The sequence below is a fragment of the Chlorocebus sabaeus genome, chromosome 1, assembly GCF_047675955.1.
Source record: "Chlorocebus sabaeus isolate Y175 chromosome 1, mChlSab1.0.hap1, whole genome shotgun sequence".
Classification (NCBI taxonomy): Eukaryota; Metazoa; Chordata; class Mammalia; order Primates; family Cercopithecidae; genus Chlorocebus; species Chlorocebus sabaeus.
In genome coordinates this window covers 62,278,372-62,292,664 of record NC_132904.1, presented here as the reverse complement: position 1 = coordinate 62,292,664, position 14,293 = coordinate 62,278,372, and positions in this window count along the sequence as shown.

Below are 14,293 nucleotides of genomic sequence, written 5' to 3'. Positions count from 1 at the left end.
CAGCCGTGGCGAAAGGCTTCTTGAAGGGAAAGATGTAACTCTGTGAGATGAACTAACAGAACACAGAGCAGTTTCTCAGAAAGCTTCTTTCCAGTTTTGAACGGAAGATATTTCCTCTTTCACCATAGCCCTCTATGGGCCTCCAAATATCCCTTTGCCAGTTCCACAAGAACAGCTTTAGCGAAAGGCTTCTTGAACGGAAAGATGTAACTCTGTGAGATGAATTAACAGAACACAGAACAGTTTCTCAGAAAGCTTCTTTCCAGTTTTGAAAGGAAGATATTTCCTTTTTCACCATAGCCCTCTATGGGCTTCCAAATATCCCTTTGCCAGTTCCACAAGAACAGCCTTAGCGAAAGGCTTCTTGAAGGGAAAGATGTAACTCTGTGAGATGAACTAACTGAACACAGAGCAGTTTCTCAGAAAGCTTCTTTCCAGTTTTGAACGGAAGATATTTCCTTTTTCACCATAGCCCTCTATGGGCTTCAAAATATCCCTTTGCCCATTCCACAAAAACAGCCGTGGCGAAAGGCTTCTTGAAGGGAAAGATGTAACTCTGTGAGATGAACTAACAGAACACAGAGCAGTTTCTCAGAAATCTTCTTTCCAGTTTTGAACGGAAGATATTTCCTTTTTCACCATAGCCCTCTATGGGTTTCCAAATATCCCTTTGCCAATTCCACAAGAACAGCCTTAGCGAAAGGCTTCTTGAAGGGAAAGATGTAACTCTGTGAGATGAATTCAGAGAACACAGAGTAGTTTCTCAGAAAGCTTCTTTCCAGTTTTGAACGGAAGATATTTCCTTTTTCACCATAGCCCTCTATGGGCTTCCAAATATCCCTTTGCCAGTCCCACAAGAACAGCCTTAGCGAAAGGCTTCTTGAAGGGAAAGATGTAACTCTGTGAGATGAACTAACTGAACACAGAGCAGTTTCTCAGAAAGCTTCTTTCCAGTTTTGAACGGAAGATATTTCCTTTTTCACCATAGCCCTCTATGGGTTTCCAAATATCCCTTTGCCAATTCCACAAGAACAGCCGTGGCGAAAGGCTTCTTGAAGGGAAAGATGTAACTCTGTGAGATGAACTAACAGAACACAGAGCAGTTTCTCAGAAAGCTTCTTTCCAGTTTTGAACGGAAGATATTTCCTTTTTCACCATAGCCCTCTATGGGCTTCCAAATATCCCTTTGCCAATTCCACAAGAACAGCCTTAGCGAACGGCTTCTTGAAGGGAAAGATGTAACTCTGTGAGATGAATTCAGAGAACACAGAACAGTTTCTCAGAAAGCTTCTTTCCAGTTTTGAACGGAAGATATTCCCTTTTTCACCGTAGCCCTCTAAGGGCTTCCAATATCCCTTTGCCAATTCCACAAGAACAGCTTTTGCGAAAGGCTTCTTGAACGGAAAGATGTAACTCTGTGAGATGAATTAACAGAACACAGAGCAGTTTCTCAGAAAGCTTCTTTCCAGTTTTGAAAGGAAGATATTTCCTTTTTCACCATAGCCCTCTATGGGCTTCCAAATATCCCTTTGCCAGTCCCACAAGAACAGCCTTTGCGAAAGGCTTCTTTAAGGGAAAGATGTAACTCTGTGAGATGAACTAACTGAACACAGAGCAGTTTCTCAGAAAGCTTCTTTCCAGTTTTGAACGGAAGATATTTCCTTTTTCACCGTAGCCCTCTATGGGCTTCCAAATATCCCTTTGCCAATTCCACAAGAACAGCCTTAGAGAAAGGCTTCTTGAAAGGAAAGATGTAACTCTGTGAGATGAACTAACTGAACACAGAGCAGTTTCTCAGAAAGCTTCTTTCCAGTTTTGAACGGAAGATATTTCCTTTTTCACCATAGCCCTCTATGGGCTTCCAAATATCCCTTTGCCAATTCCACAAGAACAGCCGTGGCGAAAGGCTTCTTGAAGGGAAAGATGTAACTCTTTGAGATGAATTCAGAGAACACAGAGCAGTTTCTCAGAAAGCTTCTTTCCAGTTTTGAACGGAAGATATTTCCTTTTTCACCATAGCCCTCTATGGGCTTCCAAATATCCCTTTGCCAGTTCCACAAGAACAGCCTTAGCGAAAGGCTTCTTGAAGGGAAAGATGTAACTCTGTGAGATGAACTAACAGAACACAGAGGAGTTTCTCAGAAAGCTTCTTTCCAGTTTTGAACGGAAGATATTTCCTTTTTCACCATAGCCCTCTATGGGCTTCGAAATATCCCTTTGCCAATTCCACAAGAACAGCCGTGGGAAAGGCTTCTTGAAGGGAAAGATGTAACTCTGTGAGGTGAACTAACAGAACACAGAGCAGTTTCTCAGAAAGCTGCTTTCCAGTTTTGAACGGAAGATATTTCCTTTTTCACCATAGCCCTCTATGGGCTTCCAAATATCCCTTTGCCAATTCCACAAGAACAGCCTTAGCGAAAGGCTTCTTGAAGGGAAAGATGTACCTCTGTGAGATGAATTCAGAGAACACAGACCAGTATCTCAGAAAGCTTCTTTCCAGTTTTGAACGGAAGATATTTGCTTTTTCACCATAGCCCTCTATGGGCTTCCAAATATCCCTTTGCCAGTTCCACAAGAACAGCCTTAGCGAAAGGCTCCTTGAAGGGAAAGATGTAACTCTGTGAGATGAATTCAGAGAACACAGAGCAGTTTCTCAGAAAGCTTCTTTACAGTTTTGAACGGAAGATATTTCCTTTTTCACCATAGCCCTCTATGGGCTTCCAAATATCCCTTTGCCAATTCCACAAGAACAGCCTTAGCGAAAGGCTTCTTGAAGGGAAAGAAGTAACACTGTGAGAGGAACTAACAGAACACAGAGCAGTTTCTCAGAAAGCTTCTTTCCAGTTTTGAACGGAAGATATTTCCTTTTTCACCATAGCCCTCTTTGGGCTTCCAAATATCCCTTTGCCAGTTCCACAAGAACAGCTTTAGCGAAAGGCTTCTTGAACGGAAAGATGTAACTCTGTGAGATGAATTAACAGAACACAGAACAGTTTCTCAGAAAGCTTCTTTCCAGTTTTGAAAGGAAGATACTTCCTTTTTCACCATAGCCCTCTATGGGCTTCCAAATATCCCTTTGCCAGTTCCACAAGAACAGCCTTAGCGAAAGGCTTCTTGAAGGGAAAGATGTAACTCTGTGAGATGAACTAACTGAACACAGAGCAGTTTCTCAGAAAGCTTCTTTCCAGTTTTGAACGGAAGATATTTCCTTTTTCACCATAGCCCTCTATGGGCTTCCAAATATCACTTTGCCCATTCCACAAGAACAGCCTTAGCGAAAGGCTTCTTGAAGGGAAAGATGTAACTCTGTGAGATGAATTCAGAGAACAAAGAGCAGTTTCTCAGAAAGCTTCTTTCCAGTTTTGAACGGAAGATATTTCCTTTTTCACCATAGCTCTCTATGGGCTTCCAAATATCCCTTTGCCAATTCCACAAGAACAGCCTTAGCGAACGGCTTCTTGAAGGGAAAGATGTAACTCTGTGAGATGAATTCAGAGAACACAGAGCAGTTTCTCAGAAAGCTTCTTTCCAGTTTTGAACGGAAGATATTTCCTTTTTCACCGTAGCCCTCTAAGGGCTTCCAATATCCCTTTGCCAATTCCACAAGAACAGCTTTAGCGAAAGGCTTATTGAACGGAAAGATGTAACTCTGTGTGATGAATTAACAGAACACAGAGCAGTTTCTCAGAAAGCTTCTTTCCAGTTTTGAAAGGAAGATATTTCGTTTTTCACCATAGCCCTCTATGGGCTTCCAAATATCCCTTTGCCAGTCCCACAAGAACGCCTTAGCGAAAGGCTTCTTGAAGGGAAAGATGTAACTCTGTGAGATGAACTAACTGAACACATAGCAGTTTCTCAGAAAGCTTCTTTCCAGTTTTGAACGGAAGATATTTCCTTTTTCACCGTAGCCCTCTATGGGCTTCCAAATATCCCTTTGCCAATTCCACAAGAACAGCCTTAGTGAAAGGCTTCTTGAAAGGAAAGATGTAACTCTGTGAGATGAACTAACTGAACACAGAGCAGTTTCTCAGAAAGCTTCTTTCCAGTTTTGAACGGAAGATATTTCCTTTTTCACCATAGCCCTCTATGGGCTTCGAAATATCCCTTTGCCAATTCCACAAGAACAGCCGTGGCGAAAGGCTTCTTGAAGGGAAAGATGTAACTCTGTGAGATGAACTAACAGAACACAGAGCAGTTTCTCAGAAAGCTTCTTTCCAGTTTTGAACGGAAGATATTTCCTTTTTCACCATAGCCCTCTATGGGCTTCCAAATATCCCTTTGCCAATTCCACAAGAACAGCCTTAGCGAAAGGCTTCTTGAAGGGAAAGATGGAACTCTGTGAGATGAATTTAGAGAACACAGAGCAGTTTCTCAGAAAGCTTCTTTCCAGTTTTGAACGGAAGATATTTCCTTTTTCACCATAGCCCTCCATGGGCTTCCAAATATCCCTTTGCCAGTTCCACAAGAACAGCCATAGCGAAAGGCTTCTTGAAGGGAAAGATGTAACTCTGTGAGATGAACTAACAGAACACAGAGCAGTTTCTCAGAAATCTTCTTTCCAGTTTTGAACGGAAGATATTTCCTTTTTCACCATAGCCATCTATGGGCTTCCAAATATCCCTTTGCCAGTTCCACAAGAACAGCTTTAGCGAAAGGCTTCTTGAACGGAAAGATGTAACTCTGTGAGATGAATTAACAGAACACAGAGCAGTTTCTCAGAAAGCTTCTTTCCAGTTTTGAAAGGAAGATATTTCCTTTTCACCATAGCCCTCTATCGGCTTCCAAATATCCCTTTGCCAATTCCACAAGAACAGCCTTAGCGAAAGGCTTCTTGAAGGGAGAGATGTAACTCTGTGAGATGAATTCAGAGAACACAGAGTAGTTTCTCAGAAAGCTTCTTTCCAGTTTTGAACGGAAGATATTTCCTTTTTCACCATAGCCCTCTATGGGCTTCCAAATATCCCTTTGCCAGTCCCACAAGAACAGCCTTAGCGAAAGGCTTCTTGAAGGGAAAGATGTAACTCTGTGAGATGAACTAACTGAACACAGAGCAGTTTCTCAGAAAGCTTCTTTCCAGTTTTGAACGGAAGATATTTCCTTTTTCACCATAGCCCTCTATGGGTTTCCAAATATCCCTTTGCCAATTCCACAAGAACAGCCGTGGCGAAAGGCTTCTTGAAGGGAAAGATGTAACTCTGTGAGATGAACTAACAGAACACAGAGCAGTTTCTCAGAAAGCTTCTTTCCAGTTTTGAACGGAAGATATTTCCTTTTTCACCATAGCCCTCTATGGGCTTCCAAATATCCCTTTGCCAATTCCACAAGAACAGCCTTAGCGAAAGGCTTCTTGATGGGAAAGATGTAACTCTGTGAGATGAACTAACTGAACACAGAGCAGTTTCTCAGAAAGCTTCTTTCCAGTTTTGAACGGAAGATATATCCTTTGTCACCATAGCCCTCTATGGGCTTCCAAATATCCCTATGCCAATTCCACAAGAACAGCCGTGGCGAAAGGCTTCTTGAAGGGAAAGATGTAACTCTGTGAGATGAACTAACAGAACACAGAGCAGTTTCTCAGAAAGCTTCTTTCCAGTTTTGAACGGAAGATATTTCCTCTTTCACCATAGCCCTCTATGGGCCTCCAAATATCCCTTTGCCAGTTACACAAGAACAGCTTTAGCGAAAGGCTTCTTGAACGGAAAGATGTAACTCTGTGAGATGAATTAACAGAACACAGAACAGTTTCTCAGAAAGCTTCTTTCCAGTTTTGAAAGGAAGATATTTCCTTTTTCACCATAGCCCTCTATGTGCTTCCAAATATCCCTTTGCCAGTTCCACAAGAACAGCCTTAGCGAAAGGCTTCTTGAAGGGAAAGATGTAACTCTGTGAGATGAACTAACTGAACACAGAGCAGTTTCTCAGAAAGCTTCTTTCCAGTTTTGAACGGAAGATATTTCCTTTTTCACCATAGCCCTCTATGGGCTTCAAAATATCCCTTTGCCCATTCCACAAGAACAGCCGTGGCGAAAGGCTTCTTGAAGGGCAAGATGTAACTCTGTGAGATGAACTAACAGAACACAGAGCAGTTTCTCAGAAATCTTCTTTCCAGTTTTGAACGGAAGATATTTCCTTTTTCACCATAGACCTCTATGGGCTTCCAAATATCCCTTTGCCAATTCCACAAGAACAGCCTTAGCGAAAGGCTTCTTGAAGGGAAAGATGGAACTCTGTGAGATGAATTTAGAGAACACAGAGCAGTTTCTCAGAAAGCTTCTTTCCAGTTTTGAACGGAAGATATTTCCTTTTTCACCATAGCCCTCCATGGGCTTCCAAATATCCCTTTGCCAGTTCCACAAGAACAGCCATAGCGAAAGGCTTCTTGAAGGGAAAGATGTAACTCTGTGAGATGAACTTACAGAACACAGAGCAGTTTCTCAGAAAGCTTCTTTCCAGTTTTGAACGGAAGATATTTCCTTTTTCACCATAGACCTCTATGGGCTTCCAAATATCCCTTTGCCAGTTCCACAAGAACAGCTTTAGCGAAAGGCTTCTTGAACGGAAAGATGTAACTCTGTGAGATGAATTAACAGAACACAGAGCAGTTTCTCAGAAAGCTTCTTTTCAGTTTTGAAAGGAAGATATTTCCTTTTTCACCATAGCCCTCTATGGGCTTCCAAATATCCCTTTGCCAATTCCACAAGAGTAGCCTTAGCGAAAGAATTCTTGAAGGGAAAGATGTAACTCTGTGAGATGAATTCAGAGAACACAGAGCAGTTTCTCAGAAAGCTTCTTTCCAGTTTTGAACGGAAGACATTTCCTTTTTCACCATAGGCCTCTATGGGCTTCCAAATATCCCTTTGCCAGTCCCACAAGAACAGCCTTAGCGAAAGGCGTCTTGAAGGGAAAGATGTAACTCTGTGAGATGAAGTAACTGAACACAGAGCAGTTTCTCAGAAAGCTTCTTTCCAGTTTTGAACGGAAGATATTTCCTTTTTCACCATAGCCCTCTATGGGCTTCCAAATATCCCTTTGCCAATTCCACAAGAACAGCCGTGCCGAAAGGCTTCTTGAAGGGAAAGATGTAACTCTGTGAGATGAACTAACAGAACACAGAGCAGTTTCTCAGAAAGCTGCTTTCCAGTTTTGAACGGAAGATATTTCCTTTTTCACCATAGCCCTCTTTGGGCTTCCAAGTATCCCTTTGCCAGTTCCACAAGAACAGCTTTAGCGAAAGGCTTCTTGAACGGAAAGATGTAAATCTGTGAGATGAATTAACGGAACACAGAACAGTTTCTCAGAAAGCTTCTTTCCAGTTTTGAAAGGAAGATACTTCCTTTTTCACCATAGCCCTCTATGGGCTTCCAAATATCCCTTTGCCAGTTCCACAAGAACAGCCTTAGCGAAAGGCTTCTTGAAGGGAAAGATGTAACTCTGTGAGATGAACTAACTGAACACAGAGCAGTTTCTCAGAAAGCTTCTTTCCAGTTTTGAACGGAAGATATTTCCTTTTTCACCATAGCCCTCTATGGGCTTCCAAATATCACTTTGCCCATTCCACAAGAACAGCCTTAGCGAAAGGCTTCTTGAAGGGAAAGATGTAACTCTGTGAGATGTATTCAGAGAACAAAGAGCAGTTTCTCAGAAAGCTTCTTTCCAGTTTTGAACGGAAGATATTTCCTTTTTCACCATAGCTCTCTATGGGCTTCCAAATATCCCTTTGCCAATTCCACAAGAACAGCCTTAGCGAACGGCTTCTTGAAGGGAAAGATGTAACTCTGTGAGATGAATTCAGAGAACACAGAGCAGTTTCTCAGAAAGCTTCTTTCCAGTTTTGAACGGAAGATATTTCCTTTTTCACCGTAGCCCTCTAAGGGCTTCCAATATCCCTTTGCCAATTCCACAAGAACAGCTTTAGCGAAAGGCTTCTTGAACGGAAAGATGTAACTCTGTGAGATGAATTAACAGAACACAGAGCAGTTTCTCAGAAAGCTTCTTTCCAGTTTTGAAAGGAAGATATTTCCTTTTTCACCATAGCCCTCTATGGGCTTCCAAATATCCCTTTGCCAGTCCCACAAGAACAGCTTTAGCGAAAGGCTTCTTGAAAGGAAAGATGTAACTCTGTGAGATGAACTAACTGAACACAGAGCAGTTTCTCAGAAAGCTTCTTTCCAGTTTTGAAAGGAAGATATTTCCTTTTTCACCATAGCCCTCTATCGGCTTCCAAATATCCCTTTGCCAATTCCACAAGAACAGCCTTAGCGAAAGGCTTCTTGAAGGGAAAGATGTAACTCTGTGAGATGAATTCAGAGAACACAGAGTAGTTTCTCAGAAAGCTTCTTTCAAGTTTTGAACGGAAGATATTTCCTTTTTCACCATAGCCCTCTATGGGCTTCCAAATATCCCTTTGCCAGTCCCACAAGAACAGCCTTAGCGAAAGGCTTCTTGAAGGGAAAGATGTAACTCTGTGAGATGAAGTAACTGAACACAGAGCAGTTTCTCAGAAAGCTTCTTTTCAGTTTTGAACGGAAGATATTTCCTTTTTCACCATAGCCCTCTATGGGTTTCCAAATATCCCTTTGCCAATTCCACAAGAACAGCCGTGGCGAAAGGCTTCTTGAAGGGAAAGATGTAACTCTGTGAGATGAACTAACAGAACACAGAGCAGTTTCTCAGAAAGCTTCTTTCCAGTTTTGAACGGAAGATATTTCCTTTTTCACCATTGCCCTCTATGGGCTTCCAAATATCCCTTTGCCAATTCCACAAGAACAGCCTTAGCGAAAGGCTTCTTGATGGGAAAGATGTAACTCTGTGAGATGAACTAACTGAACACAGAGCAGTTTCTCAGAAAGCTTCTTTCCAGTTTTGAACGGAAGATATATCCTTTGTCACCATAGCCCTCTATGGGCTTCCAAATATCCCTATGCCAATTCCACAAGAACAGCCGTGGCGAAAGGCTTCTTGAAGGGAAAGATGTAACTCTGTGAGATGAACTAACAGAACACAGAGCAGTTTCTCAGAAAGCTTCTTTCCAGTTTTGAACGGAAGATATTTCCTCTTTCACCATAGCCCTCTATGGGCCTCCAAATATCCCTTTGCCAGTTCCACAAGAACAGCTTTAGCGAAAGGCTTCTTGAACGGAAAGATGTAACTCTGTGAGATGAATTAACAGAACACAGAACAGTTTCTCAGAAAGCTTCTTTCCAGTTTTGAAAGGAAGATATTTCCTTTTTCACCATAGCCCTCTATGGGCTTCCAAATATCCCTTTGCCAGTTCCACAAGAACAGCCTTAGCGAAAGGCTTCTTGAAGGGAAAGATGTAACTCTGTGAGATGAACTAACTGAACACAGAGCAGTTTCTCAGAAAGCTTCTTTCCAGTTTTGAACGGAAGATATTTCCTTTTTCACCATAGCCCTCTATGGGCTTCAAAATATCCCTTTGCCCATTCCACAAAAACAGCCGTGGCGAAAGGCTTCTTGAAGGGAAAGATGTAACTCTGTGAGATGAACTAACAGAACACAGAGCAGTTTCTCAGAAATCTTCTTTCCAGTTTTGAACGGAAGATATTTCCTTTTTCACCATAGCCCTCTATGGGCTTCCAAATATCCCTTTGCCAATTCCACAAGAACAGCCGTGCCGAAAGGCTTCTTGAAGGGAAAGATGTAACTCTGTGAGATGAAGTAACTGAACACAGAGCAGTTTCTCAGAAAGCTTCTTTCCAGTTTTGAACGGAAGATATTTCCTTTTTCACCATAGCCCTCTATGGGTTTCCAAATATCCCTTTGCCAGTTCCACAAGAACAGCTTTAGCGAATGGCTTCTTGAACGGAAAGATGTAACTCTGTGAGATGAATTAACAGAACGCAGGGCAGTTTCTCAGAAAGCTTCTTTCCAGTTTTGAAAGGAAGATATTTCCTTTTTCACCATAGCCCTCTATCGGCTTCCAAATATCCCTTTGCCAATTCCACAAGAACAGCCTTAGCGAAAGGCTTCTTGAAGGGAAAGATGTAACTCTGTGAGATGAATTCAGAGAACAAAGAGTAGTTTCTCAGAAAGCTTCTTTCCAGTTTTGAACGGAAGATATTTCCTTTTTCACCATAGCCCTCTATGGGCTTCCAAATATCCCTTTGCCAGTCCCACAAGAACAGCCTTAGCGAAAGGCTTCTTGAAGGGAAAGATGTAACTTTGTGAGATGAACAAACTGAACACAGAGCAGTTTCTCAGAAAGCTTCTTTCCAGTTTTGAACGGAAGATATTTCCTTTTTCACCATAGCCCTCTATGGGTTTCCAAATATCCCTTTGCCAATTCCACAAGAACAGCCTTAGCGAAAGGCTTCTTGAAGGGAAAGATGTAACTCTGTGAGATGAACTAACAGAACACAGAGAAGTTTCTCAGAAAGCTTCTTTCCAGTTTTGAACGGAAGATATTTCCTTTTTCACCATAGCCCTCTATGGGCTTCCAAATATCCCTTTGCCAATTCCACAAGAACAGCCTTAGCAAAAGGCTTCTTGATGGGAAAGATGTAACTCTGTGAGATGAACTAACTGAACACAGAGCAGTTTCTCAGAAAGCTTCTTTCCAGTTTTGAACGGAAGATATATCCTTTTTCACCATAGCCCTCTATGGGCTTCCAAATATCCCTATGCCAATTCCACAAGAACAGCCGTGGCGAAAGGCTTCTTGAAGGGAAAGATGTAACTCTGTGAGATGAACTAACAGAACACAGAGCAGTTTCTCAGAAAGCTTCTTTCCAGTTTTGAACGGAAGATATTTCCTCTTTAACCATAGCCCTCTATGGGCCTCCAAATATCCCTTTGCCAGTTCCACAAGAACAGCTTTAGCGAAAGGCTTCTTGAACGGAAAGATGTAACTTTGTGAGATGAATTAACAGAACACAGAGCAGTTTCTCAGAAAGCTTTCTTTCGAGTTTTGAACGGAAGATATTTCCTTTTTCACCATAGCCCTCTATGGGCTATGCCAGTTCCACAAGAACTGCCAGTTCTTTGCCAGTTCCACAAGAACAGCCTTAGCGAAAGGCTTCTTGAAGGGAAAGATGTAACTCTGTGAGATGAACTAACTGAACACAGAGCAGTTTCTCAGAAAGCTTCTTTCCAGTTTTGAACGGAAGATATTTCCTTTTTCACCTTAGCCCTCTATGGGCTTCCAAATATCCTTTTGCCCATTCCACAAGAACAGCCGTGGCGAAAGGCTTCTTGAAGGGAAAGATGTAACTCTGTGAGATGAACTAACAGAACACAGAGCAGTTTCTCAGAAAGCTTCTTTCCAGTTTTGAACGGAAGATATTTCCTTTCACACCATAGCCCTCTATTGGCTTCCAAATATCCTTTTGCCCATTCCGCAAGAACAGCCGTGGCGAAAGGCTTCTTGAAGGGAAAGATGTAACTCTGTGAGATGAACTAACAGAACACAGAGCAGTTTCTCAGAAAGCTTCTTTCCAGTTTTGAACGGAAGATATTTCCTTTTTCACCATAGCCCTCTATAGGCTTCCAAATATCCCTTTGCCAGTTCCACAAGAACAGCCTTAGCGAAAGGCTTCTTGAAGGGAAAGATGTAACTCTTTGAGATGAACTAACTGAACACAGAGCAGTTTCTCAGAAAGCTTCTTTCCAGTTTTGAACGGAAGATATTTCCTTTTTCACCATAGCCCTCTATGGGCTTCCAAATATCCCTTTGCCCATTCCAAAAGAACAGCCGTGGCGAAAGGCTTCTTGAAGGGAAAGATGTAACTCTGTGAGATGAACTAACAGAACACAGAGCAGTTTCTCAGAAAGCTTCTTTCCAGTTTTGCACGGAAGATATTTCCTTTTACACCATAGCCCTCTATGTTCTTCCAAATATCCCTTTGCCAATTCCAAAAGAACAGCCTTAGCGAACGGCTTCTTGAAGGGAAAGATGTAACTCTGTGAGATGAACTAACTGAACACAGAGCAGTTTCTCAGAAAGCTTCTTTCCAGTTTTGAACGGAAGATATATCCATTTTCACCATAGTCCTCTATGGGCTTCCAAATATCCCTTTGCCAATTCCACAAGAACAGCCGTAGCGAAAGTCTTCTTGAAGGGAAAGATGTAACTCTGTGAGATGAACTAACAGAACACAGAGCAGTTTCTCAGAAAGCTTCTTTCCAGTTTTGAACGGAAGATATTTCCTTTTTCACCATAGCCCTCTATGGGCTTCCAAATATCCCTTTGCCATTTCCACAAGAACAGCCTTAGCGAAGGCTTCTTGAAGGGAAAGATGTAAATCTGTGAGATGAATTCAGAAAACACAGAGCAGTTTCTCAGAAAGCTTCTTCCCAGTTTTGAACGGAAGATATTTCCTTTTTCACCATAGCCCTCTAAGGGCTTCCAAATATCCCTTTGCCAATTCCACAAGAACAGCCTTAGCGAAAGGCTTCTTGAAGGGAAAGATGTAACTCTGTGAGATGAATTCAGAGAACACAGAGCAGTTTCTCAGAAAGCTTCTTTCCAGTTTTGAACGGAAGATATTTCCTTTTTCACCATAGCCCTCTATGGGCTTCCAAATATCCCTTTGCCAGTTCCACAAGAACAGCCTTAGCGAAAGGCTTCTCGAAGGGAAAGATGTAACTCTGTGAGATCAACTAACTGAACACAGAGCAGTTTCTCAGAAAGCTTCTTTCCAGTTTTGAACGGAAGATATTTCCTTTTTCACCATAGCCCTCTATGGGCTTCCAAATATCCCTTTGCCAGTTCCACAAGAACAGCCTTAGCGAAAGGCTTCTTGAAGGGAAAGATGTAACTCTGTGAGATGAACTAACTGAACACAGAGCAGTCTCTCAGAAAGCTTCTTTCCAGTTTTGAACGGAAGATATTTCCTTTTTCACCATAGCCCTCTATGGGCTTCCAAATATCCCTTTGCCCATTCCACAAGAACAGCCTTGGCGAAAGGCTTCTTGAAGGGAAAGATGTAACTCTGTGAGATGAACTGACAGAACACAGAGCAGTTTCTCAGAAAGCTTCTTTCCAGTTTTGAACGGAAGATATTTCCTTTTTCACCATAGCCCTCTAGGGGCTTCCAAATATCCCTTTGCCAATTCCACAAGAACAGCCTTAGCGAAGGCTTCTTGAAGGAAAGATGTAACTCTGTGAGATGAATTCAGAGAACACAGAGCAGTTTCTCAGAAAGCTTCTTTCCAGTTTTGAACGGAAGATATTTCCTTTTTCACCATAGCCCTCTATGGGCTTCCAAATATCCCTTTGCCAATTCCACAAGAACAGCCTTAGCGAAAGGCTTCTTGAAGGGAAAGATGTAACTCTGTGAGATGTATTCAGAGAACACAGAGCAGTTTCTCAGAAAGCTTCTTTCCAGTTTTGAACGGAAGATATTTCCTTTTTCACCATAGCCCTCTATGGGCTTCCAAATATCCCTTTGCCAATTCCACAAGAACAGCCTTAGCGAAAGGCTTCTTGAAGGGAAAGATGTAACTCTGTGAGATGAACTAACACAACACAGAGCAGTTTCTCACAAAGCTTCTTTCCAGTTTTGAACGGAAGATATTTCCTTTTTCACCATAGCCCTCTATGGGCTTCCAAATATCCCTTTGCCAGTTCCACAAGAACAGCCTTAGCGAAAGGCTTCTTGATGGGAAAGATGTAACTCTGTGAGATGAACTAACTGAACACAGAGCAGTTTCTCAGAAAGCTTCTTTCCAGTTTTGAACGGAAGATATATCCTTTGTCACCATAGCCCTCTATGGGCTTCCAAATATCCCTATGCCAATTCCACAAGAACAGCCGTGGCGAAAGGCTTCTTGAAGGGAAAGATGTAACTCTGTGAGATGAACTAACAGAACACAGAGCAGTTTCTCAGAAAGCTTCTTTCCAGTTTTGAACGGAAGATATTTCCTCTTTCACCATAGCCCTCTATGGGCCTCCAAATATCCCTTTGCCAGTTCCACAAGAACAGCTTTAGCGAAAGGCTTCTTGAACGGAAAGATGTAACTCTGTGAGATGAATTAACAGAACACAGAACAGTTTCTCAGAAAGCTTCTTTCCAGTTTTGAAAGGAAGATATTTCCTTTTTCACCATAGCCCTCTATGGGCTTCCAAATATCCCTTTGCCAGTTCCACAAGAACAGCCTTAGCGAAAGGCTTCTTGAAGGGAAAGATGTAACTCTGTGAGATGAACTAACTGAACACAGAGCAGTTTCTCAGAAAGCTTCTTTCCAGTTTTGAACGGAAGATATTTCCTTTTTCACCATAGCCCTCTATGGGCTTCAAAATATCCCTTTGCCCATTCCACAAAAACAGCCGTGG